At 54.6% G+C, this 22,087-nt stretch overlaps 1 protein-coding gene across 2 annotated transcripts in view; it reads left to right on the top strand.

Annotated features, from left to right (window-relative positions):
* The first annotated feature begins 13 nt into the window (after positions 1-13).
* Positions 14-22,087, top strand: part of KCNMB2 (potassium calcium-activated channel subfamily M regulatory beta subunit 2) — a 206,122-nt gene continuing 184,048 nt past the window's right edge. For both annotated transcript variants that reach the window (XM_072752153.1, XM_072752152.1), the window contains exon 1: positions 14-151. The gene's annotated coding sequence lies outside the window, so the exon portion shown is untranslated. The remainder of the gene's footprint in view (positions 152-22,087) is intronic.

Below are 22,087 nucleotides of genomic sequence, written 5' to 3'. Positions count from 1 at the left end.
GCGGGCCGTGGGCGCCGGTGCCTCCGCGTCCTCCGGCCGGGCTGGGGCTGGGGCTGGGGCTGCGGCTGCGGCTGGGGCCGGGGCCGGGGCCGGGGCTGGGGCCGGGCTGCGCCCACCCACGGCGGCTGCCGAGCGCGATGTGACGGCCGAGGTAGGGTCCGCGGGGCGGACAAAGGGAGCGGGGCCGCCGGGGCCCGGGGCGGGGCGGGGAGGGGCGGGGAGGGGACAGGGGTGCGCGGGGTGCGCGGGGGCCGCCAGGTGCAGGGGCGCGCGGCCAGGTGCGAGGATGCGCCGCCAGGTGCGGGGGGGATGCGCGGGGGGGATGCGCGGGGGGGGATGCGCGGGGGAGGATGCGCGGGGGAGGATGCGCGCGGGGGGGGCCGGTCCCCCGGGACCCGCCGGTGCAGCCGCCGAGGTGCCCGCGCGCCCTGGAGGTCACTGGGGGCAGCGGGCTGCGGGGCCGAGGACGGGGGGGGGAGCGGTCGTGGGGCCGGTGTCGGGGCGCAGGGACCCCGCGCGGGACCCCCTGAGCTGTAATTCATCCGCGGCGGGTCGGGCGGCTGCGGTGCGCGCCGGCAGGTGGAGCCCCGGCAGGTGTGGCCCCGGCAGGTGCGGCCCCGGCAGGTGCAGCCTCGGCAGGTGCAGCCCCCGCGGCCGGGAGGAGGGCTGGGGGCCCCGGGGCGCAGGCGTCCGGGCTGCGGGGCGGGGTCAGGGCCCCCTTGGCCCCGTTCGCTGAGCGCCCGGGAGGCTTCCCGGAGGAGGCGGCCCCGCGGGCGGAGGGAGGAGGGAGCCGCAGAGCTCCCGCCCGCACCCGCCCGCACCCGCCCGCCCCCGCCCGCCCCCGCGCCGCCCCGGGGCTGCTGGCCCGAGGCCCACAGGTCACAGCAAGGTGTGCAGCGGGGCTCGGAGGCTGCTGCGTCCCCTCCCGGCCCGCGGGGCTCGTGTCCGTCATTGCGCGTGACCCGGGCCGCGCGGCAGGAGCGGGTGGGCCCTGCCCCGGCACCTCGCAAACTCCAAGGGGCGCGGACGTTGCTTTTGGCTTTGAAAACCCCGAGGCCCGGAGGCACCGACTTGGCTAGGATGCAGGGAGGATGCACGGAGGATGCAGGGAGGATGCAGCGCAGGGTCTCCTGGTGAGGCCGTGCCCCCCCCCCATGTGGCGCAGGACCCAGGGGTGACAGCTGCCCACCCCCGAGACCCAGGAGCTCCCCGGCCTGAGCCCCGGATTGCATCCACTTGCGGCCTCTGTGCACCTGCCCGCAGGTGGGAGCTGCCCTGTAGGGGCCGCAGAGGTTCCTGAAGTTGTGTGTCTGTTTTCCCTAATAGTGTGGTTGACATTGGGGCAGCCCAGGCGGCTCCGGCTGCCGTGGGACCAGGACGCACATCCCTGGAACGAGGGTGGAGAGTCTGGTGCAGTTGGTGCCGGCGACAGTTTTCTGCATCTGCATGGCCGGTGGGCTCCGCGACCTTGACCTTATAAGCCCCATTCTCTGGCCACCTGTGCTCACCAGCCAAGAACCCTTAACGGCAGAGCTCGGGACCCACAGACACACACGTACTGCTGTCAGAAGTTTACAACTGGCTGTCATTTCTGTTGTTTTCACGGATTTCATTTGTTTGAGAGAGATTTTTGCCGGCTCTGCTCTTACAGTGTCCTCCGAGTGTCACCCCATTGTGCACTTTAGAGGCAGTCCTCACCATAAAAGTGGTCGATGGGAGAAATGATTTTTGCTGTCATCCTGCTCACGACACTTTTTACTGATAAACTAAAATGACCTTTCACAATGTGCACAGATTTACGGAAGGAGTTCCTGTATCCGAGCTTTCTGGTATATGTGTCTAGAGTAGACCCTACAAGGTGAAAAACGGCGGGTGGGGGGTCATGGAATTTATTTTTTTGTGAGCTGTGGGGAAAGCCAAAGTGAGTAATTTAGCCAAAACAACCTACTTTGTATCATAAATTGATTTCGTTACCTCTTCAGACCAGTAGACAGCGAGCAGGGCGTTACGCAGACTTCTCCCTTTCGGTTTCTGCTACGTCTGGTAACGAAGCACCCGCATTCGCCTGCTGCCCAGAAAGCGCGCCCGGAGCCCGCCTGACATGCGGAATAAGCGCAGCTCTAGTCAGCCTTGTTTCCCGGGTAGCACCGCCAGCCCCACCAGCCCGCACCAGTCACCAGGACACAAATCACCGAGTCCACGCTCACGCTCACACTCCGGGCCTCCCGGATACACACGCACGCGTCATTGTACTTTACCGGTTGGTGTCGGACCAGACGTTTCTCAAACTAACACAATCTTCTCTTTGATCAGCTCTGTCCTCTTACCAAAAGGGGATAACAAATGAATCTTCCCAAAATAGTCTTGCTATTCTTTCATATTAAAAAGACTCGAATGTAAATGCAATATAATCCTCGTATACTTGTGTGTGTGTGTGTGTGTGTGTGTGCGTGTGGAAATACTACAGAAATGGTATGTCAAAAAGTTAGAAGTTATCTTACTGTGTATTATTGGTGCATTTTATTCTTTTTTTCATTTATAGGGTCACTAAATATTTTCACAGCCCAGCTTTATAATAATAGTCACAGGGAGATGAGACAGTTTCATCTCCTTTTGCAACCATGTTGCCATCTCTACCAGCACCGTATCATCATAATCATATCATCATATCATTCATATCACCCACTTTATCTCACCCCAGATTCTGAGGTCATTTGCTGGTCCGAGCAGGACCGGGCACACAGGCTCTGTCCCCATTACGGCCCCTTTCTCCTTGGGTCTCTTGGCTGGAGCATCAAGGAAAGCTCAGCATCATCCTTCCTAGTAGACGGACTCCTCCTCCGTCTTAGCCCAGGTGTCTCGGAAAGGAGCGTGAGGGTGTAATTCTCCCTACTTTATAGGTAGAGAGTTTTTCGTCTCCTTTGCTGGCTCCTGACTCTCTTCTAAATCTTCACGTGTGGAAGGCTCCGTGGCTCAGCTGTGAATCTCTCATCTTTGCTCACTCCCTCATCTCAAGACCTTAGGAACTGTGCACACACAGAGAGCTCACAGATCCTAAGCCCTAACCTGGACGGTCCCCGAACCTCTAAATGTCACAAGCTCAACTATATAACACCCCCACTTCGGGGTGTCACGGGCACCTCGCGCGGCCACGTTGGAAGTCGGATTTCTGACTTTCCACACACGTGCTCCTCCCGCTGTTTCCCCATGTGCGTAAATGAAAACTCCCTCCACTTGCTCAGAAGACACGTTCTGGGTCCTCTTTCGATCTTTTCTTCCCTTCATGTGTAACAGGAAAGCCCATTGCTTCCATCTTCCAGCTGGACCTAGAGCTCGGTTGTCACGCCCACGGCTAACACGCTGGGCAAGTGACCACCCTGCTCCCGCGGCCACGTTCTGCCCTGTGTCCACGGCCAGGGGTCGTTCGGGGCTGCAGCCAAGTCACAGGATCTCCTGCCGGAAAACCTTCCATCTCGGGCGGCAGAGCGAAGCCGGATCCTGGGTGTGCACAGCCCACGTGCGATGGGTCCCGGGTTCCGGTCCTCCCGTGAGTGCTCTGTATAGCTGCGCTGGCGCCCCGGCTCCCCCTCCAACCTGCCGTGAACTTGCACACCCAGGGCCTATGGCCACTACGCAGGACTCAGTCTCCCCCTTCCCCCGGGTCTCTGCCAGATGTCCCTCTGGCAGAGAACGCTTCCCTAAGAGCCCCTTCTCTCTCGTCCTCTTGCAGGCTTCCTATCCCAGCCCCTGCTTTCTCCCCAAGCCCCGTCCACCCTGGTGTGCGTTGAGTGTGTGTATCGCTCCTGCTAGAACAGACGCTCTGGGACGGAGACTTGGTCGTGCCCCCGGCTGTGCCTGCTGCACCGATTGCCAATGAGTGACTGGCCGGTGAATGCAGGAGCTGCTGCCGGCCCCGCCAACCTCCGCCAGCAGCACCAGGCCCCACGCACAGGGAGGAGGCCCCCAGCCCGAGGGCCGGGCTCTGTCCACGTGCCCCGTGGCTCGTTCCAAAGAGAAAGAGGCCCAACACCTTGAGGAAAGTCAAGGAGATTTATCGAGATGATTTCCTTCCTCCTCTCTACACAGGAGGGAAAAAAATACCACATCACTGATTCCAATCTATGTCAGAGCAAATAAAAATTCAATTTGCCTGAATTCGATCTTATCCGAAGAGGACTTCTTTTTCAAAGAGACATCCTCTCAGATCGGGACGGGTCACCGCGGGCTTAAACCTGTTCTAGCTTTCCTCTGCTCTCTGCTCGCGGTGGCAGGGGGTGGCAGCAGCAGCTTGGGACATACGAGTGGGGTCACACCCTTTGTGAGCAACACGCCCCGGGACTGTATTTGGCAACAGGAATCGAGCACCGATGACTAAGAGCGGTCCTGGCCATTCGCAGGTCACTCGTCGCTCCCAGGACAGCGTGAGCCGTCGTGGTCTCGTTAACCCCGACCTCTCCGGAGGTCCCCAGTGTCTTCAGATAACTCGGGTGGGCTCCAAGGGTCTTATTGTCCAAAACACGTACAAATAATAACGTCGGGCATTCGTAGAGGGTTCTGTGGCCTAGACAGGAGGTGGGGTACGTGGGAAGGATGCCAGGCTCGACCTGAGTCGCACCTTCTCCACGCAGAGCTCTGTGACTAGGGGCGACTTCTGAGAGTCTTGGGGAGCCCCAGTCACCGCACTGACCTCTGGGGTTAGGGACGTGATCCTAGATGCCGGAGCCCCGCTAGGGCACCTGGCACAGGGGACGTGCTCACAAAACAGGGTTCTCATCGGTATCGTCGTCTTAGCCTCACGGGGTAGTCGAGTAACAGGTACTGACCTTTCCCTTGGACAGACAGGAACACCCAGGGGTCAGAGCCACCCGGGCTGCTCAAGGGCAAAGACTCCCGTACCAAACTACGGAGATTCACTGTCCCTTCGGCCGCAGAGATGCCTCCGAAACCGGACGACAGACCGGCCTGCTTTAATGTAGTCCGTGACTAAGCTGCCCATGATTAGGGGAAGTTTTTATTTTTATTTTTGTATTTATTATTATTTTTTAAAGACTTTATTTATTTATGCATGAGACACAGAGAGAGAGAGAGAGACACAGGCAGAGGGAGCAGCAGGCTCCCTGCAGGACCCGGTGTGGGACTCGATCCCGGGACCCCAGGTTGCGCCCTGGGCCGAGGCGGCCGCTCACCTACTGAGCACCCCCCCCCCCCCGCCCAGGTGCCCAACATCACTGGTCTCTTACGGCAAAGAACTCTGTTTCCTTTCGTGGCTTAGGTAAAGTGCGCGCCGCCCGCCAGGCCGCCGGGAGACGGCCTCAAGCGGGCACCTGCTGCAGAGGCCGCATCTTCCTCTGGTTGGTTCAGGACCTCGTCGGACGCCAAACAGCCTCGAGGATTTCAGGCTCTTGAGGGTCGGGCTGTGTCACTCCCGACGGTGCGTGTGCTTGTGTTCCCTTAGATACTTCGTCATTCCTCAAATCCACGCAAGGGCAGCCGGGCCCAACGGAACCCACGGCCCGGCCCCAGCGGCGTGCACATGCTGCACATGCCGTTGTCCTAAAAACGTCACAGAGTTTTCAGGGTTTGATTTTTTTTGTGTTAAACCCTCACAGGGGCAGCCCGGTGGCCCAGCGCTTTGGCACCTGCCTGCAGAGCCCCTGGATCGAGTCCCTCGTCGGGCTCCCTGCATGGAGCCTGCTTCCCCCTCTGCCTGGGTCTCTGCCTCTCTCTCTCTCTCTGCCTCTCAGGAATGAATAAATAAATAAAAATAAATAAATAAATAAATAAATAAATAAGCCATCACAGGACTTGCTCCTGTTTGCCCCCAGCCCGCTGTGCCGTGGCCGCCGTCCCCTGGCCCTTGGCTCCTCCCAGGGGGACGCTGGGGCTGTCGGGCCGGGTCACAGCTCAGCCTCCAGGCCTGGAGCCGATGCTGCGATTCCCCAGGGAACGAAGGGGGCAGGGTCCGTACCACCCCGCTGAGCGTCCCTGTGACCTACGGGCCCAAGGACACGGTGCAGCTCCCTTGCAGCAGGAGGCCTGCCCTGTGCTCACCAACTTCCCGCACAGCCCCCACCCCTCCTCCTCATAGTCTCTGGCTTATTCCAGATGCTTCTGCGGGTGTCGCCCGTCCCTTCTCCGCACGTGTGCTCACGGCCTCGACCCTCTTTCTCGGGAGTGTGGTGGGGCCTTGATTCGAAGCCGCCGCCAAGTCTGACGGCCCCAGAGAGCAAACCCCTCAGCCCGAGGAAGCCAGGGTGACAGACGAGCTGCGTGAGAACCTCAGCCCGAGGGGGTGGGGGGCTCTGAATCGGGGTGTCCAAGTGTCAGGCCTGCTGACTTCCTGGGAGAGAGAAGGTGCTCCTACCACCAGGCAGCGCCTTTGGTTTCCACGCACGAGCATTTGTACCAAATGGGGAAAATGTCGGATGGATGCCACCTGCCGCTTCCTGGTCACCTTGCTGTTGAAACTCCAGAATATTCTGGACACGGAAGCTCCCTTTCAGCTCTCAGCAAACCCACCGCATAAATAAGAACAGTTAGGCCAGTAGTAAAACCCGTAGCTGATGTTTCCAGTACGATTTTTAGCCCCGTAAGTAGGTCGTAAACTCCTTGAGAGCAGACACGACGCATTTATGATTCTTACGTGAACAGAACTGCATGGAATATATAGGATTTTTGTTAAAGGTGACCTGTGGATTGATATACACTCTTCACCCCATTCCCTGCGGTCAAGCCGTATCGGGGAAACCAGGTGAATGTCGTGTCATTTACCAGGCGGCGTGGCTGGAGATGGAAGGTTCTGGAAAGGCGCAGGTCTGTGCTTGATCCCCTCCGTGCGCCCTGGTGCAGACGGTCTCTCGCGGGAGGAGGAGGGAAAGGGGACTCGCGAGTGAGGAGTGAGGACACTGCCTGTTTATCCCCGGGGCACGTTACTCAGAAACACTGTGTCGCTGGAAGTGATTTATGAACCCAGTGCAGGTAGGCTCCAGCCAGAGGAGGAGTCCGTTGGGAGGTTCGGCGAAATAAAGCCCTCGCGACCCTACACGTGTCTGGGGAATCCCTTTGTACTCTGCGCCATAGTTCGGGACTTTATAAATAGTGAGTTTGGTTAGACTCTTTAAGTCCCTTAATCATTCAATTTTTTACTGGAAAGCTAGTTGAGGTCAAGCATCTGGCTCCGTGACTCTCAGGCACAAAAGTGAAATATGTCTCAAAGTGAAACTCTTAGGAAATTTTTTTTTAAGGCAATTCAAATGCAAACCTAGGATCTTTGTTGCTTTGCTTAGATGCAGAAGATCATTCTGGCCCTGCTGCATGTAGCACTTTGTGAGGCAGACACAGAAGCGCTGGTGAATCTTGTTTTTTTTTTTTTTTTTTTAAGGTTTTATTTATTTATCAGAGAGAGAGAGGGAGAGAGAGCACAAGCAAGGGGAAGGGCGGAGGGAGAGAAGGAATCCTGGAGCAAAGGCCCTGCTGGGCGAGGAGCCTGCCCCGGGGCTCGATCCCGGCTGAGCTCAGGGCCTGGGCTGAGCCCCCCGGAGCCCCACGCGAAGCAATGAATATTGCCCAAGAGATGATTCATGAATGTCTTGAGTTGGGCTTTGTAAAAGGATTTGAGAATTTCTGACCATGTGAAGTATTTGCAGCTCCATCAACGTGACCTGAGATTCCCTCCCAGGGACTGCAGTTCTGTAGTCTGGGGCCCCTGATCGTCTTGGGATTTTTTTTTTTTCATTTCCTGGTATATTCCAAATAAAAAAAGAAGGGGAAAAAAAAAAGCAAAACAAAACAAAAAACCAAAACAAAACAAAAACAAAAACAAAAACAAAAAGAAACAGCAACCGGGAAGAAAATAATGCCTAACTTTAGAGGCAAAAGTCTAACGGGATTGATCCAGTTTCTTCCTCTCTGCGGGGACGACCGATGACAGCTTCCCGGCGGTTTATTTGATCCTGTGTGGTGCTTGGCAACAGTCATGTGGGGCTCCTGTGTGGACAACTCAAGGTAGCTGTTTGCTTTAAAAACACAAAAATAGAACAGTACAGGACTCAATTCTCTGTTGGAATGAATAAAAAAAAAAAAGAAAACCACAGTTGAGAGAGAGAAAGTTCATGCCTAAAGGAGGAGGAAGGCTTAGATAATGTGTCACCGAATTTGAGAAATCCTCTCTGGGTGCATAAGACACATCAGTGGCCCCGGTACCAGGACCGCAGGCCGGAGACCGTCTACGACACCCCACTCCCCGCTCTCCTAGGCCTGTCCCCCCCGACAAGTGGATCTGGAAGTCTGCTGCGATGAAACTGTGAAAAAACTGGCATAAAAATAGGAGCCGGGCTCTGATTTACATGCCTGTGTGGAAAGCTGGCTGGTGCGATCTTGATTCCCTCCGCGGTGCAGTTTGTTTACCGGAAGGAGAGTCTTACCCCAAACCATGTGCTCATCAGGTGTCCACAGTAAAAATTACATATCTACCCTCCGTTCTGCTAGCTTTTAACTGATCAGGCCTCATTTCATGCCTGCATTTATTCAGCTACTCCTTCATTTATTCGACAAATGTTTGCTGAGCATCCACCGTGGACTGGACACTGTGATGAGTGTCGGGGGCGACCGTGTTGGGCCAAATCACACACGACCCCATCCCCAACCATGGAGATCAGAGTCCTGGACGAGAAAGATATTATTTTTCTAATCGTCACATGAATTTTTTAAAATAAAGAATAAAAAAAAGAATAAAAAAATCGTCACATGAATAGATGTAAAATCACAAATGTCGAGAGCGCTAAGAGAGCATTTACCTCGAGACACTGGTGCAGTCGAGGATGTCAGGGAAAGCTTCTCTGCGGAAGGAAGGGCTGAGATGCTAAAGAAGAAGCATGAACGTGAAAGAGAAAAGAAAAAGCGAGCGTGAGAATCGCAGGGACTGGGGGAAAAGCTTTCTAGGCAGAGAAGCAGCAGGTGCGGGCTGAGGCGCGGCACCCGCCCGCCTCGCATCGGCCTTTACCAGGCGTCACACCTGCGCGTGGGGGCGGTGGGAGGGGGCAGGGAGCTCGGGGAAAGACAGTTCTTTAAAATTAACGCAGAGATTAGAAGCAGGCCTGTTCCACGAGCGGAGGAGGGCTGTGCTGCCGCAGGGCGGGCTGGCTGAGAGCAGGGGGAGGCCTGAAGGAGCCGCGGTCCGCCCGGGCAGGCCCCCGGCCACGTGCGGAGGTTTGCTTGCAGCGCCAAGAGCCACGGACAGTCATCCAGGCCCGGGAGGGGGCCGAGCAGACGCCCGTGCCTTGCGGGGCCGTCTCTGGCCTGGACCTGCCGCGTGGGGCGGGCAAGGGGACCCCGGGGAGTTAGCGGGAGGGCTGTCCCAGCCATCCTGGGAGCCGCGTTCAAGGATGGGATGGAGTTGGTGATGGGCCAAGTCCGGGAGGACCTGGGCAAACGAGGAGGAGCGCTGAGGACGGGTTTAGGACTCCGGCTCTGAGTAACGGGGTAGGGGTAGGCGGGGAGGTTGGGGACCCGGGGACAGGACGAGAGCGAGCGCTCCTGGAGCAGAACCATGCACTCGCCGCCCCCGTTTCCTCGCTCCCCGTTCGTCTGTTTGAAGCACCTGCACATCATGCGGACCACACTGGTCTCCTGTGACCGCGGGGAAGTCACCCAGTTTGGCTTTTGCACCCACCTGGTGCTTTTGCCTGCCACCTGGTGGACATTTCCCTGCGGCCGTCTACACTGCCAAACTCACTTGGCAGATCCGAGCTCATGGTTAAGACCTAACACATCTGCTCTGCCTCAGGCTTCCACTCTTTGGGCTCCTGATGGCCCAGGTTCTAAGCCAACTGTTCTTTGAATCCTTCCCCATCTATAGGCCCAGGTGGCCTGAGTCCTGCTGAGTCTTCCTTCAAAATTCTTTTGTGTCTGTGCCTTTATCCGTCCTACAAGCAAAGCCCCTTTGTTCTCGCCCTGGGTATTAATTGTTTTTAATTTAATGGTTTTTATTAATTTTTTTAATATTTTATTTATTTATTCATGAGAGACACGGAGAGAGAGGCAGAGACACAGGCAGAGGGAGATGCAGGCTCCATGCAGGGAGCCCGATGTGGGACTCGATCCAGGGTCTCCAGGATCACGCCCTGGGTCGAAGGCGACGCTAAACCGCTGAGCCCCCTGGGCTGCCCTCGCCTTGGGTATTGAGATCGCTTGTTGGCCAACGTCCTTGCCTCCAGTGGCTTCTTCCGGAGGGCCGTCCTGCGTCACGGGCATCAGGATTACCTGGGGAGCCTCCACAAAATACCAATTCATGTGTCCATATTCCCTCGGAACCTCTTGGGGTAAGGCCTGCAGCCTTAAGCACCCGAGGAAGCTCGATCATATATACATTCGGAAGGAAAAGAAACTGTCCTAATCTCTTCCCGCCGTGTTCTCTCTCTCTAGCCTTTCCCAGCCAGTAGCTCCAAAGCATGATCTTGATCATGGAACGACCGTAATCGCAGCTCTTCGGGGGCTCTCGCTTAGCCAAGCAAATCGGGTCTCATCCAGCAGGACAGGACACCACAGTCTGCCAATTTGGGGGGATCCGGACAGATTTCCAGCCTAATCTCTGCCGCCCCTTTCTCACCCAATATTACGACTGAACTGCGCTACCCACCGCCGTCCCGGGGCCCAGCGCACTTCCAACACCGGGAAACATTCCCCCCAAACCCCAACCCATTTCCACCTGTCAAACTCCTACCACCTCTGCAGTGGCCCCTTCTGGATGGAGCCTTCTCTCAACCCGTTCCCTCTTCCTTTTCCCTTCCTGTTGTTTGTCCCCCAGGCTAGAGAGGACCTCTCCAGGATTTGAGCTCTTTCCGCAGGTTTTATATTTTGCTACTTACTACATAGTCATGCACATACATCATTTTTCTTTTAAAAAAAAATTCTACTTACAAATTCCATGGACGTGTTTACACAAAGATACTTTTATGAAATAGAAAGTTGACCGGGGTTCAAAATCCATCTAGTGCGTGTCCTTGGGAAAACGGTTTAACTTCTCTGAGCTTTGTCTCTGTTAAATGATATAGTGTCACTTGCATTATAGGATTTGGGTCAGTATAAGTCGAGGGGTCTTATAAAAAGCTGAACCATATGAAATTGCTAATATTCAATTATTTCCACCTACAAGAGTGAAAATGTCATTATATCTGGCAGTCCTCCTATATTTTAGAACACTTTCCTTTAAAATACTAACATGAGAGACTCCTAACTCTGGGAAACGAACTAGGGGTGATGGAAAGGGAAGAGGACGGGGGGTGGGGGTGACTGGGTGACGGGCACTGAGAGGGGCACTTGACAGGATGAGCACTGGGTGTTATTCTATATGCTGGCAAATTGAACACCAATAAAAATAAATTAAAAAAAAATAAAAGAATAAAAATAGAAAATTTACAATGGGAAAAAAATAATAATAAATAAAAAATAAAATACCATTGTGTCCCACACCGTGCTTGCCTCTACTTCACACGTCAGCCTCTTCACCCCATATATATATAAAAGTATATGTATATTTAAATAATATTATATAAATGTTATATATTCTTCATATTCATATAATATTAGAGAGAAAAGAGACCAAGAGAACACCAACCAGGCAAACCCTTAATCCCCCTAAGTGCTCACTCTTGCCTGTTCCTTTTCCAAAGCAGGTGAACAAACAGCAATTTTAACAATAAGCTAAAGCAAGCTCTTTTCTAATAAGAAAGTCCTGTTAAATAAAGGTCAGCGGGAAATGGAGCGACGCTCATTGTCTCCTGTTTATGGCCCTTCTGGGCATCCCACCAACGCGCTCGAATTCCTCCCCTGAGCGTTAGGTACCTGGAGTTGATCTAACTCGCGTACGCGGCCCCTCGCTGGGATCTTTGTCACCGGTCAGAACAGCAGGGAGATTTTCAGAACCAACCTGTAAACAAAATGTAGATATTTGGGCTCCTCAGCCGCGTTCCCCTGCCTGACAGTGCCAGGGAGAAGCCTCCGGACCAGGAGGCCTCGGCCTCCGAGCTCCAGAGCGGCCGCGTCCTGTCGGTCGTGAGTGGGCCGGGGAGGAGCTGAGCTGCTCACGTCCCTCCTTAGTCTTCACTCTTCAGCTGTGTCAGCCCAGCGAGACATTCGTTGTCTCATGCTCCCTCTGCTAAAAAAAATAATTTTGTCCCAACAAGGCAAAAAGGATGTCCTGCTGGGTGACGGGCGCTGAGGGGGGCACTTGACGGGATGAGCACTGGGTGTTATTCTGTATGTTGGCAAATTGAACACTAATAAAAAATAAATTTATTAAAAAAAAAAAGGCTGTCCTGGAGGAGGTCACATGCAGGAGTTAGGAGACAAATTCCATAAGAAGGTGCACAGTAAAATAAAATAAAATTAAATTAAATTAAATTAAATTAAATTAAATTAAATTAAAATTAAAAAAAGAAGGAGCTCAGTGCTTTGGGTATTTTCATGGAGGAAGATGGCAAATCAAAGCTGCAAAGAGAAGCGTCACTATTAACAGGGCTCCTGTCTTCTCCCTTTTTTTTCCTCTTGTTGACACTGGGGGTGGGGGCAGTTATGGTTTGTTGAGCAAGTCCGTTACCATCCCTGTGCCTCAGTTTCCTCCTTAATAAAACGAGGCTTTCATACCTGCCGCCTGGGGGCAGGGGGCTGGCGTCGAGCAGCAGGAAGTAGCCTTTCGAGAAGTGGGGCCGGTTGTTATTATTAGGACGGAAGCAGGTAATCGTGTCAAGTGGCACGGACGGTGCACATGGGAAGGGCTTTGGGTTTGTGATTCGGATTTTACTAATTCGTTGGTGAAATGCGAGATCACGTTCCCAAACAGGGCGAAGCATCACAATCAGGTCCCACGTCACTAAAAGACCCAGCAGACAGCGAGGGAGCTGTCTCCTCTACAAGGATTTTTCCTCAAAAAGCAAAGCAGGGGTGAGGGCGGTTGACAAAGAGCCACAAGGACGGAGGAGGTGCCTGATACCCTCTCTCTGGACGGAGGCCCCCGGGCCTCGCACAGTTTGTGTGTTGCACGCGGATTCACGCGGGTTAATCGGAGTCGCAGCGCTCGGTGGCGCAGGCATCACCGTAGATGGAGGCTTCTAAGAGGGAAACTGAGGCTCGAGGACACGAAGTCCTGCCCGGGCTGCCCCCAGCCCCCCGGCCACGCCGCCCTCCTCGCCGCCGCGCCAGCTCAGCTCTGGGCCCCCGCCCGGGCCCGCGGCTTCCTTCCCAGGGGATCTGTGGGCCAACGGCCACTCACAGAGCTGCTCGGGACAGGCCCCGGCCAGCACGGCCTCAGGAGCTCTGCACACAAGGCCTGCGCGGGCGGTGCCCCAGCGCGTCCAAGGCGCCACCGGGGCACTGCTCACCTCCAGCCCAGAGCAGGACCGAGAAACGCGTGCTCCTGCTCTTCCCACTTTACAAGTGAGAAACCTGAGGTTCAGAAGTAGCAGAGGCAGCCAGGCAACACCGCCTGGAGGGGGCAAAGTGGGGGCCCCCAACCCCCCAGCCTCCCAGGACTGGATTTGGCACCTGCCAGCCGCCTGCCTAGCTCGTGCACAGGGCTCCGCGTGCAGGTGTCTGCGTGCAGGGCTCCATGTGCAGGGCTACGCGTGCAGGGCTCTGAGTGCAGGGCTCCATGTGCAGGGCTACGCGTGCAGGGCTCTGAGTGCAGGGCTTCATGTGCAGGGCTCGCGCACGAGGCTTCGTGTGCAGGGCTCCATGTGCAGGGCTCTGCATGCAGGGGTGCAGGGCTCCACGTGCAGGGCTCCGTGGGCAGGGCTCCGTGGGCAGGGTGCCTATGTACAGGGCTCCGTGGGCAGGGTGCCTGTGTGCAGGGCTCCCTGTGCAGGGCTCCGCGTATAGGGCTCCGCGTGCAGGGGTGCAGGGCTCCGCATGCAGGGCTCCAAATGCAGGGCTCTGTGTGCAGGGCTCCGCGTGCAGGGGTGTAGGGCTCCCTGTGCAGGGCTCCAAGTGCAGGGCTGTGTGTGCAGGGCTCCATGCACAGGGCTCCGTGTGCAGGGCTCCAGGGCTCCCCGTGCAGGCGTGCAGGGCTCTGCATTCAGGGCTCATGTGCAGGGCACCGTGTGCAGGGCTCGCGTGCAGGGCTCCGTGTGTAGGGTGCCCGTGTGCAGGACACCGTGTGCAGGGCTCCGCGTGCAGGGCTGCAGGGCTCCATGTGCAGGGCTGCGTGTGCAGGGCTCGCGTGCAGGGCTCTGTGTGCAGGGCTCCATGCACAGGGCTCCGTGTGCAGGGTTCCATGTGCAGGGCTCTGTGTTCAGGGCTCCGCGTGCAGGGGTGCAGGGCTCTGCGTGCAGGGCTGCGTGTGCAGGGCTCCCGTGCAGGGCTCCACGTGCAGGGCTCCGTGTGCAGGGCTTTGCGTGCAGGGGGCCCAAGCCGGGGGCAGCCCAGGAGTGGGGACCGAGGTCCAGGCGGGACCTCTGCCCCTCGCCCTGCAGCAAGCCCACGGGCCGGGCCCCAGCAGGGACTCCCCGGGGTGACCCCCCCCCAGCTTCCACACCAAGGGGAGCGAAGCACAGGGGCCTAAGCGAGAGCTTAGGTTCCCGGCATATGGTCACACCGTGCTCCTTGTAGTCTCATGTGTTGAATAGCAAGACCAGAAACCGACCCCATTCTTCTGCCACCGATCTCCTTGATGATTCAGGGTGACGACCCATTCAGATAAAACACAGATTACGCCCCACCTCTGTGCGTGCAGCACTTTCCGTGACCTAATATGGGTCAGTCGCATTACAAGTTTCCTCCCCTGCCCCTCGTGTTCCCCTACATCGGCCTTGATCTCCTCGCCGCAGCACGTGGGCCGCTTTCCTGTGAAATCACCTTCCTTAGTCTCCGTGGAAGCTGCATCACAGGTCCTCCCGTTTCTAGAAGCTTTTGCCGTTGCTACTGGTGCTTCGTTGTTACCTGTGACTATTTTAACTCGAGCAGATATAATAATTGTCCTGCTTTTGCTTGCGTTAAATTATAGATATTGAAACACTGCGTTACCCTGAAGTTATTACGATTTGTGTTCGAGGCAACGACCGAGCAAGGGACAGACTTTATGCCTCGGAGGCCTGCGAGCCGTGCGGCTGAACCCGTCGGCCTGGCGCACCTTCGGGCGTTCACATTCCCTCCCTTCCTAGGAAGCGCCGTGTGATATCAGGTTCCTCGTTCCACAGGCATAGGAAGAGCCGAGGGGGCTCTTACTGGTAGGTTGTTTTTTTTTTTAATGAAGACAAACAAAAAAATTAAAATAAAATAAAATAAAATAAAATAAAATAATAAAATAAAATAAATAATAAAATAAAATAATAAAAAAATAAAATAATAAAATATAAAATAAAATAAAATAAAATAAAATAAAATAAAATAAATAAAATAAAAACAAAACACAAAACAACCTGCCCTATGCCAACGTGTTTCCTTGGCTGGATTTTTCTCACTGTCAACAAGCCCCCACGAAAGTGACACCGAATTAATTCACGTTTGCAAATGCAAATCGATTTTAATAAAAAATCTAAAGTGAATTTCAAAAACCAGAATCTTCACCTGAAACTCGAACTTCTCAATCGCTCTTCCTAGAAATGTCAGTTAAGATTTATGACAGAAGCAGAAGATACCAGGAAGAAAAAGGGTTTCTTTTATTATCCGAAAAGTGCCATCTGGCATCCTGCTGGGAAAAACAACAAAACAAGAAATCCGGTTTAGGGCTAGTCTTGGTCTACACGCGCTTATAGAATTTGATGGAAAAAAAAAAAGAAAGAAACGTGCAAGATAAACTAGATATTGGCCAACAGGAATACCTGTTGGAAACAAAGTAAAAAAGCAGACGCGAGGGCGAACCACTCAAGTGCGGGTAACGATGGAGACAGGGGACAGAGGCCTTGTCTGGGGGCGGGAAGGAACATCTTCCGTCGGCTGCAGAGATGCCCCCGGTCCCAGGCGCTGTTCCCCTGGCTCACCCGAAAACGAGGACGCGAGAGGCAGTAAGAGGAGGAGATGGAGAAGAGTAGGAGATGGAAGGAAGTCATTGAAAAGGGGCATTCCGGAGCCAAACCGATCTCTCAGACCTGTTCGACTTGGTAACGGCTGACCTTTCTTGGTAACATATTCATGAGTCAAGCACCCTGCTTTGTCATCTCATCCCGTTGACAAATTATATAAATAGGTTTTATCGTCTCTGTTTTTCAGAGAAAGAAACTAAGGCACAGAGAGGTCTGGCAACTTGTGCAAAGGTGCACAGTTATGACCTCGAGTGATCCGACCCCAATTCCAGAGGCCGTCCTCTTAATCACCATTCCCGAGAGAATCCAAAGCACTTTGCATTTAAAATAATGACTTTCAGGGGGATCCCTGGGTGGCCCAGTGGTTTAGCACCTGCCTTTGGCCCAGGGTGTGATCCCGGGGTCCCGGGATCGAGTCCTGCATCAGGCTCCCTGCATGGAGCCTGCTTCTCCTTCGGCCTGGGTCTCTGCCTCTCTCTCTGTACATCCGTCATGAATAAATAAATAAATAAATCTTTAAAAATAAAATAATAAAATAAATAAAATAAAATAATAAAATACAATAAAATACAATAAAATAAAATAAAATAAAATAAAATAAAATAATGACTTTTAGAGCATTGTGGCTGTAGGTAAATTTGAATGAAATTCTGAGAATTCAAGCCTGAGATGTTTGTGACAGTCAGACCCGGAAACCACACGGCTTCTCCTCACCTGCTGTCACGGAGGGGAACTGGAAATCAGAGATGGGAGAGTGTAGGGAAGCGTGGGTCCAAAGGAAAGAAAGAGCTCTCCTCATCAGGGTCGCACAGAACCTATTAGGAAAACATAAATCCTTCCTTTTCCTCCGACGTGGGAGGGACCCGACTGCAAATCAAGGCCATTCAGCTCTCGCGACACTTGCGGGCCCCTTTGGGGAGAAAGTGCTTATACTTTTGCTTCTCCTTAAAACCAAAGGGCTCGCGTCCGCACTATTTCCGTGAAGTGAGCCCGGGTCCCCCGGAGGCAGTGGCCCAGGATGCAGGTGGCTGTGAGGACCAGAGGACGCGTCCCGTGCCCCGCAGGTGCCCGCGGGTCAGTGTCGGTGCCGCCCGAGGCCGCAGTCCCGCCTCGGCAGGTGACCCCTTGCAGGTGGGCCTTGCGGGCCGAGGCCCTCGCCAGCCCGTCAGGTTCCTCCTCAGGAGTTCCCGGATCAGAACGTGTGACCAAGTCCAAGGGTCTGGTCATTTTATGCTTTTTCCTTGGAGATCTCTTAATCCGAGGACAGGATCCGGGACTCCGAGGAGCCCGGGCAGCACCTCTTGCTGTTTCGCAACGAGCCAGCTCCCGGGGGCCCACGGCGTTCCCCTGGCCGCGGCCCTTCTCCCCTGGGCCGCTGTCCCCCAGCAAGTGAGCGCAGGACGGGCTGGAGCCGAGGGACCCACGCGGCGCAGACTACGAGGCTCTAGGCCCGGGCTTGACCCCGGCTGCCCTCACGAGCCGTGACCTGGGCGAGCCGTGCGACGTTTGCAGGGCCACCCTGCGTTTAGCAAACCAATTCCCACAATGTGGATCCTGCAGGTCTGCTGGGAGTTGGCCCAAGTGATGCACCGACGACGTGTGTAGGCCGGATGGTGACCAACCCGAATTGGCCGGGCGGGCGCAGGCCTCACCTGTGCTCTGGAAGCTCTGAGCCACATTAAACCACGGGGCACACCCACGCCACCTGCACCGTGCGTGCACGTGTGTGCGCGCTGTCTACTCAGCTGAGCCGTCTCTTGTTTTAATCGGAATATTCTGTCCAAAATCATATGGCCTCTGACGCTCACAGGTTGCAGTTAAGTAATGGGAGCTGTACGCACCGTGATGTCTTAAAACGCAGGATGTGCTAAACCTCGTAGTAGGCCACAGCGCTCGGGGACCACCAGGAAGGAGAGGCTCACTTTGGGAATTTGCAGCGGGACGTAGAAGACCGGGTATTGGGTCTGCGGCTTGACCCAACAGCTTGGATGAGGATGAGAGACAGGAGAAGCGGCGGTCTCAAAGCTAACAAGAGAAGAGAGACTCAGCTTGGAGATTCATGGGATGTGGGGGGTGAATAAGGGAAAAGTGACGGATCGCCAGACTTTCGAGGCCCAGCAAAGTGGGGAGACAGGGTCGGGTGCAGTCGGTGAGGGATCACGGAGAAGGGGTGGAACTGCTGGAAGAGGAGGAGCCCAGTCCAGGAGACACTGGGTTCGAGATGGAGGAAAGACTGTCTCCTTGCGGGGTACAGGCTGCAACCCCGGAGACGGGTGTCGCTCCCACAGCCACCTCCGTGAACGTGAGCACTTAAACCTGAGCGATCACTCTGGGGATTTGGGAATTTACGTGCAGCCAGGATACAGCTGTGAGAAGCACATGCAGTTTAGGGCCAGTTTAGACGTGTCATCCTAAAGGAGGCTTTGGGGACCTGGGAAAGAACCCCGGGGGCTTCGGAATCACAGAAGCCGTGGAAGACGCAAGGCTGAGCCGAGGGTAGAAACATCATGACGGGGAAGCCCTGGGAGAGAGAACGGCTGGGTTTGGGTGGGGGGGATGTCACCGAGGAGACCTCGAGTCCCAAGGCCACGGGAGTCCGCGAGCCGTGTCCCTTCTCCCTCCCGCCTGGGTGACCTCCCGACCCACAGAAGATGATCCTGTCTCCCCCATTGTTGTTCTTTGGGGAAAGAAGAAAAAGGAGGTTCATACACAGCAGGGGCTGGAGGAGCAGCCAGGGGAGGGAACCTTAAGGAGGCCCGTGTACCTGGGCAGGGCCCCGCGGGGGGAGCACCCAGGTCACCCGGACCCCAGGGCTCCCTGGAGACACCTGCCCAGTTCCTCCCCTTCCCCGCGGAGCAGAGGCGGCCTCGGCTCAGGACCACCCTGACACCAGTGGGGGAGGGGTCTGGCCCTGACCCTCGGGGTGGGGGGTTACTTGTCTACTAAGCGGGAAGATCGCACTCACTCACCATCCCCGGTTTCCTGCGTGTTCAGCAGAAGAGCCCCAGGGTCAGTCCCCCCCTCCCCAGGCACCAGGCCATATCCCAGGGGGTGGGATGCTTCGACCCCAGGCCGTGCCACGGGGGCCACACGCACCCTGATACCTGGGCTGGGCTGCATCCACCCCAAGGGGTGGGGGGCTCCCTGCGCAGGGGGAGGCCGCAGGTGCGGGTGGGGTGCCAGCCCCAGGACCAGCCAGAGGGTGGTGCGGGGGCTCCCTGTGCAGGGGGAGGCTGCAGCTGCAGGGGGGTGCCGGCCCCAGGAACAGCCAGGCAGGGGGGAGGGGGGCTCCCTGCACAGGGGAAGGCCGCAGCTGTAGGGGGGTGCTGGCGCAGTCGGAGGGGGGGCGAGGACGCAGGACCAGCCAGGCCGCTCCCTGCTCTGGACGACCCCTGGGACCCCACCTGGGCAGTGCTGGGCAGACCCCGAGGCCCAACTGCGTCCTTCCAGGGACTAAGGGTTCCTTCCCTCCGCTGCATCAGGGCGTTTCCTGAGTCCAGGGCATAGTTTCTCATGTTTTAAAAAAAATGGCGTGGGGTCGGTGCCCAGGGTGCAGGTTTCAACCCTAACATGATGGGACTGTAGGGTTTTTCTCAGCCTTTCCGATGCTCAGTTATTTGCCAGAATTTTCTTCTATTTGATCCACTTTCTGAAAGAAGCTCTGTCTAGGCATGCAGAGTGGGACACAGTGTCCTCTAGACACGAACACCTAGAAGATTCTAGAAAAAGACACCAACATCTAGGTGACTCTAGAAACGGTGTCCTCATTGATTATTTTAGGCCACAGGTCTTTGATCTTTTTCCGGGCACTAAGTATCCAAGTCTGTGCTGAGGTCTCTGATTACACACAAATGGTCTGGCACAAACATGTTTGACAATAGCGTCACTTTCCAGGAGATTTTCTTCCCCTGCAAAGTAGATCACAGCAATTTTAGTGGTGAGAGAAAATATACAAATTCAAACTGACAGCCGTTCACAGATCCTTAATATTCCAATGTGCTCTGGTGTTTGTCACCAGCTTTGCAAAAACCATTATTAATAGCCTGACTGCAGAGTTGTTTAAGAAACATTTCATTTCAAATTAGGCATGATCTTTCTCTTTCAGATTATACAGATGCATCGCTAAAGGCATCTTCCTTCCCTATATTTGGTTTATTTTTCTGGTTTAAAAAAAAAAAAAAGGGCAGCCTGGGTGGCTCAGCGGTTTAGCACCTGCCTTTGGCCCAGGGCGTGATCCTGGAGTCCCAGGATCGAGTCCCACATCGGGCTCCCTGCATGGAGCCTGCTTCTCCCTCTGCCTGGGTCTCTGCTTCTCTCTTTCTCTGTCTCTCATGAATGAATAAATAAAATCTTTAAAAAAAAAAAAAAAGGAGGAAGCACCTGGGTGGTTTAGTGGGTTGAGTGCTAGACTATTGGCTCAGGTCATGACCTCAGGACGGTGGGACTGAGCACGGGGTCAGGCTCAGAGCTCAGCACAAGGGCTGCTTGTCCCTCTCCTCTGCTCCTGTTCCCGCTCATGCTTGCTCTCTCTCATAAATAAATGAATAAATAAATAAACAAAATCTTAAAAAAAAAAAAGGAGAAGATGTATATAATGAGGACCACAAGAACAGGAAACCCTGACAAAGAAAGGGGGACGTCTGTCTGGAGGATACTTCTCACAGGAACATATAATTCAAAATTAAATTGAGGATAATGGCCCCGTGGGGGAGGTGATTGCTATTTCCACCTTACGTTCAGGATTCCTCCCCCAAGCTTAAGATTCCTATTTTGGGGAATGGGCTCCATGGACCCACACGAACAAAACTCCGCCCATCAATCAACCACTAGTCAATCAACTACCGGGTCTACATATTTCAGATCTGAAGCTCAGGTTTCCCTCCCCTAAATGTGTCGAGATGTGTGGTCTTTCTCTCTAATGTGTTTTGAAGGAAGTGACTTTAATATTCTTTTTTTTAAGACTAATTAGTTAATTAATTAATTAATTTATTTATTTATAAAAGACACACAGAGAGAGGCAGAGACACAGGCAGAGGGAGAAGCAGGCTCCATGCCAGGAGCCTGACGCGGGACTCGATCCCGGGACCCCAGGATTACACCCTGGGCCAAAGGCAGGCGCTAAACCACTGCGCCACCCAGGGATCCCCAGGAAGTGACTTTATTGGCACATGATAACAAAGATTTTAAACATCGGCTAACATTTTTCTTTTTCTTTTTTGAATTTCCCAACGTGAAACCCTGGTTTTAATGGCTGTCAAACTCCCTGGTAGGGTGGCTTACTCCCACTGGAGAATCGCAAAAACTTTCAGTTGCTTAAAGGACACCACCGTCTGTGGCGGCCATCGGGAAGCCCCCGCCCCACACACAATTGTGCACATTTCTCCAAGGGCAGGACCGTCCCACAGACTCCTCCACCTTGACTCAACCCGTGCAGGTGATGCCATCAGTGATGTTTTTGAGCAACATACATCAGGCATGTGCTAAGTGACTTCGGTCTTGTCTTTTAACAGAACCTTGGAAATAACCCCATAGAGTATTATGTTTGTCCCCAGATGAGGACACTGCGACTTAAGACACTGCAGCTAATAAATAAAAGAGCCAAGGTGCAAACCCCACCTCACGCGACCTCGAGTCCGTGCCGTTACCCGTTCCAGCGTCCCACCTCCTTAGAGACAAAGGTGCGCTAGTCTCCGACGTCTCATGCAATATATCGCCTCTGAACTACCCTCCACGGGTGCCAAAGATCACGCTGGTCTCAGGGGAGGTACTTGAAAGACGCCTCGTGACTAGAATTCCCAGGTGCACACTCTTTGTTCTAAGGCTTTATCCTCTCACATGCTATGACGTGGAGCTTGGATCCATAAAATTTTAGTCGTAAGGTTAATGTTATTTGAACAGAGCGGGTGGCATTATGAATAATAGATCTCAATCTGTGAAGCACAGGGCCACGGCCAGTTCAACAGGATAACGTGAGGATTATTGTAAGATCTTAAGAGATTAGTGTAAGTGGCCCGCGACCCCCTTCACCGTCAATGCACACGACGCTGGGAAGTGGGCCTTATGCATTTGCTTTC

The sequence above is a fragment of the Vulpes vulpes genome, chromosome 3 (genome assembly GCF_048418805.1).
Source record: "Vulpes vulpes isolate BD-2025 chromosome 3, VulVul3, whole genome shotgun sequence".
NCBI lineage: Eukaryota > Metazoa > Chordata > Mammalia > Carnivora > Canidae > Vulpes > Vulpes vulpes.
This window is presented reverse-complemented; position numbering and strand designations above follow the sequence as displayed.